Genomic DNA, 5512 nt, shown 5'->3' on the forward strand with positions numbered 1-5512 from the left:
CATTGTGTTTGAAAGTTAGTGCTCATCCCCTCAGCACATCTTCTGTGAAAGAGGATAATCCAGTTATCTCAGAGCCTTTTAGAGTGTCCTTTCATTTCAAACAGGGCCTGCTGAGTTCACATGTGCTTCTGCTCATCACTAGGCAAAGCATGAGGTGTCATTTCAATTTCAGCAGGTATCTCCCCTCCACCCATCCTAAGATTGACAACAAACAATGTCATCCAGAGAATACAGGACTTCTCCATGATGACATCATGGTGCAAACCCCGAACAAGATCTGAGCTAAAAAACATTGGCCCTCCCAGGGTTAATATGTATTGGTTAAATAAAGGTAAAGGTAAAGGGACCCCTGACCATTAGGTCCAGTCGTGACCGACTCTGGGATTGCGGCGCTCATCTCATGTTATTGGCCGAGGGAGCCAGCGTACAGCTTCCAGGTCATGTGGCCAGCATGACAAAGCTGCTTCTGGCGAACCAGAGCAGCACATGGAAACGCCGTTTACCTTCCCACTGTAGCGGTACCTATTTATCTACTTGCACTTTGACGTGCTTTCGAACTGCTAGGTTGGCAGGAGCTGGGACTGAGCAACAGGAGCTCACCCCGTCACCGGGATTCGAACCGCCGACCTTCTTATCAGCAAGCCCTAGTCTCAGTGGTTTAACCCACAGCGCCACCTGGGTCCCATTGGTTAAATAGGTCAACATTTAAACCTCAGTTGAATTTTCAGGTGGGACCACTGACAGAAATGCTCCTGCCCCAAGAATCTTACAATGAAAAATTTGACCGTGAAAGGGCAAACAAAAGAAGGAGAAGTAATAAGAGAGCAGAGATGGGGATATTTGTTTGGTTCACTTTTGCAAGCAAACCCACCTAATTTGCACTTCCACAAGCCAATATATGAACTGAATCACATCTATAATTTGAAATCCACACATCTTTGAATTTGGTGATACAGTTCTCCAAGTGAAAAAAAAACACATATGAAAATGCATACACTAAAGGAATGGCACACTCTTCCATTGTCTCTTGAGACAGACAGATGCTAACAAAAGGTGGCAAAAATATAAAATATATTAGGGGGAAATGCTTGCAAAAAATGTGTACTAGGAGACATGCTTATGAAAAGATGTATAAATTTTAATGTGGACTTAAAAAAAACGCCAACTAATGCAAAATGAGGTGAACTAAACCGAAGACTGGGAAAAAAGAAATGGGGAGAAATGAAAATTGGCAGATTCATCCATCCTATAAAGGTAACAAGGGAAGAATTTGCACCTTGATATTTTGATATACGGTAACAATAATCACTGAAAAGTCTCCAAATGTCTCCTCCTTGTGAGAGTAGCATCGTCTTGCCAGCTGAGAGGTTATTTGCAGATTCCATTTTTATATCCAAGAAAATATTAATAAAATGAGATCAAAGACGGTAATCAGATCCCAAAGCAAGAAACAGGCAAACCCAACACAACGGAGCAATCTGGCAACTTTATTGCCATTCTTTCTATGCATTGCCAGAGATACATTTTGTCCACATGCTCATGTGATGCGCAGCGCGAGTGAAATGTGACAGACTAGTTGGATGGACTTGAAGGTCCGCTGTTACAGGCTCAAATAAAATAGAGAAAAGTTGATGTGGAAAGGGGGAAAACATACACAATCTGAAAACATATGGGTAACCTGGATTTTGTTGAAAGAGAAGAACTGAAAGGGAACATTGCCTCCACCAATGGAGAAAAACAGCTCTGATTTCCTTGACATGTCCAGTTGTGAAGCCAGAGATGGCCAAGGTGCCACTATATCTGCTTCACTCATGGAAATGTTTGTTTATTAGATAAGCAGTTGCTCAAAGGGTCAGTTCAGACATCATGTTGGGGCATACTGTCAAACACATCTGCACAAAAGAGGGAATTTATAATGTGTGGCCCCAGAGGTCATGAAAGCTGACTCAACATTCCAAGATCTGTATTACTCGAAAAGTGACATCACTAAAGCTCAGAGCTATTCACTCATTCTACATGCTACAATTCGTATACATGCTTCCCTGGGACTAAGACCCATGGAGCTCTTTGGGGTAGCATGCACAGGATTTCACTTCTAGCTACCTGTTTGTTACGTTTGTTTATTAAAAATATTTCCATTTAGCATTTGCCCAAAGCAACATACAATGGGGGTGGGTCTGCACCCAAATAAAACCAAGATGAACAGAATAAAGTAACCAGAAAACCAGAAGAGTAATTCTACAGAGACTCCCAATGACTCCCAACTCCTTGCCCTTTCTGCTGCCCATTTCTGGGAAGAGACAACAAAAGCAGGTAATAATACAGTTTGATGACCATCTCTGAGGATCCATTTTAGCACTAGCTTATGGAAACACAGAGATAGCCTTAATGAAGGCTTTTTATTCATTCATTCATTCATTCATTTATATTCATTTATATTTATACAATTTGTATGCCTTGCCTTAAGCCAAGTCACATTAAACCAACAATGCAATTCAGCCTTACACTTTCACCAGCTGTTTATTTTCTTCCTTGTCTGTGGGTCTGCCCTGTGACTTTTCTTTCCACAGTCTGTATCATGGAAAATATCTGCATTTGGTCAGGAAGGTGGCACACTTTTTAACAGCATGCTCACTGAGCATTATCTTTAAAAATGCCTTCTTTAAAAGAAAAGGCGAGGGGGTTTTGCTTGGGCCACGAAGGTGATCTTTGTCAAAGGCTTGCATATACAGTTACCCTGAAAGCAGGGAGCAGCTATAAAGAGTATCAGACCTTGGCCAAGGAGAAAAGAATCAATCTGACATGGGTTTTTACTCTCATTTCTTTGCTTGGATAATTATTAATCGTTCCCCTGTCCTTTTGTTTCTGCTTTGGTATTTTTTTTCCCCATTTCTACTGTATACAACTTGTAATACAATAACAGCCACCAACATATTTGGTCATGTAAACTTGGTGTACAGTTTTTGTTGTACTCATATTTCTTTTGGACTGAATGCACAAGGATTTGCAGAAAGAAGAGCCAGAGGTAAAAAAAAGAGAATTGTGTGCTCTAAAAGTCTTGGTTAAGACCAATTCTTCTTGCACTTTTCCATAATTCTGTTTGGGACAGAGAAGCTATGTTTTCCCAAGGAGTCTTACTGCATGCTTGCTTGCTTGTTTTCTCAGCAGAAGGGAGTGAACATTCCTGTCTCAGAAGTCTTCTCTCAAGGAGCCATTTACTAACAAACCACTCTGTTCCTTTTTGATCCCAGGTATCAGCTTCCTTGTCAAATGGCCACCTCAGCCTGGGCTTTCTGAAATCTGTTCTCTCAGGCTGACTGAAGGTTCAGCCTCCCCCTCTAACTTCGAAGGGTTTTCGGTGTGCTGTGAATGAGTCGGGGACCCACCCTGTGCATCATTCCAGGGCAATCTCTGGAGACAAGCCTGGTGAGGTCTCTCTCTGGATATAGAAGTCTCCTGGATCAGTGCCAAAGTTGGGAGACTCCGTCTACTCCCCAGAGTCTCTGGGCTACAGGAGGTTAGGTAAAGGTAAAAGTAAAGGGCCCCCTGACCATCCGGTCCAGTCGTGTCCAACTCTGGGGTTGCGGCGCTCATCTCGCTCTATAGGCCGAGGGAGCCGGCGTTTGTCCGCAGACAGCTTCCGGGTCATGTGGCCAGCACGACAAAGCTGCTTCTGGCGAACCAGAGCAGCGCACAGAAACTGTGTTTACCTTCCCACCAGAGCGGTCCCTATTTATCTACTTGCACTTTGATGTGCTTTCGAACTGCTAGGTGGGCAGGAGTTGGGACGGTTGCAGGGATTCGAACCGCCGACCTTCTGATCAGCAAGCCCTAGACTCTGTGGTTTAACCCACAGTGCCACCTGGGTCCCCTACAGGAAGTTAGGGGATCCCTTCTTCTGGCCTTCTAAGAGACCAGCATCTGGAGAGCAGAGGGCGCTGAGTGGAACAGTGCTGAAATCAAAATAACTTGTGTCTTCAAGCTCATTTGCCAGTGATTCAGACAGTGAAGTTGACAAAAAGGTGAAAAGGGAAACACAAGCAGTGCCCCAAAATCCTAAAGAAACAGAAGACCGCTAAAAGGTGCTGCCTCCTACAAGCAAAGTAGTAACAGAGATGAGAATAGAAAATACTGGATGGATCAAGAAGGTGAAATGGCACCTGGCAGAAAAGGTAAATGCATAACAGTGGAGCCAGTTGAAGGAACAGATTACAGATGAAGCAGTAAAAAAAAACAGTAAAGATGAGCCATGCAGAAACTCTGCTGTTATAAGTTTAAGTAGTCTTTTTACATTGGCATTCCTTTTCTAAACTTTTTGTTTTCCAAGAAATTTGCAAGATGAGCATTTTTTAAAAATGTGCATTAAAAGTGTAGTATTCTGGGCAAAACTACAAGAGAGAGAAAGAGAGCAGCATCTGATATGATAAAGTGGGTTTGAGGACCACAGTCACAGTTTTACAGTTGTTAAATGCTTTTTCTACCACATGCAATCTGTAAAAATTAAAAAAGAAAGGAAAGGAAAATGGTTCCAAACATTTTCACCATGCCAATCTGTAAATCTCAGAGGCTGACTTTTTTCATTAAGATTATGGTTGCATTATTTGGATTTAATTTAAATGTAACAAGACAGCAAGAATGATCATCTTTTGCTCTGAATCTCTAATTCCAACTTTTCAATGCTAAAATTGCATTTGATATACTTGGAGCTACGGAAATGTAGTATTTCCACATCCATAACAGACAAATATCTACTTCTCGCAGTGATTTGAAAGCTCTCAGTCAGAACACATGAAAGAAAACATTCTGCTCTCCCTTCTTCCACTCAATTTTTAAATTGCACTTCAATGTTTTTTATGTTCTTACTCTCATGAGCCGCATAAGCAGGTGCATAGTTGACTTTTGTTTGTGATCATTGTGTTGTAAACAAGTGCAGGGAGATCTGTATGCTGCAAGCAGCATGGGAAACTTCCTGAGCAATCACCTTGTATTGAAATGCCACTGTCCTCCTTGAATATTCAGGCTCCTTCCATCTGCTAGAGCAATTCAGCTTAAAAAATCTGCAGCTGTATCTAAATTACTCAGGAAGATGCAAGTTTTCAGTACTGAAAATTACCATGTCCTGTTATCTCATTGAAATGATGATGGTTGCCTCTGATTTATCATTCAGTTGCAATGATAACCAGGTGACAAAATACATACACAACCCAAAAGACTTAAATGATCCTCAATGTATTTGTCCTTAACTTCAGAGGCCAACAATGGCATCAATCAACAAGCTGCTTACTGCACTGAATGAGGACCAGACCACTGAAGTACTTCCCTGAAGTGAATGAATGAATGAAAACTAGAGAGTAGCCAGTTATCAGCTTAAAGATTCAAAACACCTGCAGATTTAATCAAAGTGCCGCACTGCAAGAAATTAACTCATTGCTGATCTTGATATGCAATGAGCACAATTATCTAATTAACAGGGACCTGCTGGAAATCTATTTGTTTCAGCAACAATTCTTGG

General features: G+C 41.7%; 1 pseudogene; it reads left to right on the forward strand.

Annotated features, from left to right (window-relative positions):
* Positions 1 to 2253: 2253 nt before the first annotated feature.
* On the forward strand, positions 2254 to 5296 carry LOC148684357 (activated RNA polymerase II transcriptional coactivator p15 pseudogene; annotated as a pseudogene).
* Positions 5297 to 5512: the final 216 nt, after the last annotated feature.

Source organism: Zootoca vivipara, chromosome 10 (genome assembly GCF_965207765.1).
Source record: "Zootoca vivipara chromosome 10, rZooViv2.hap1.1, whole genome shotgun sequence".
NCBI classification, from domain to species: Eukaryota; Metazoa; Chordata; class Lepidosauria; order Squamata; family Lacertidae; genus Zootoca; species Zootoca vivipara.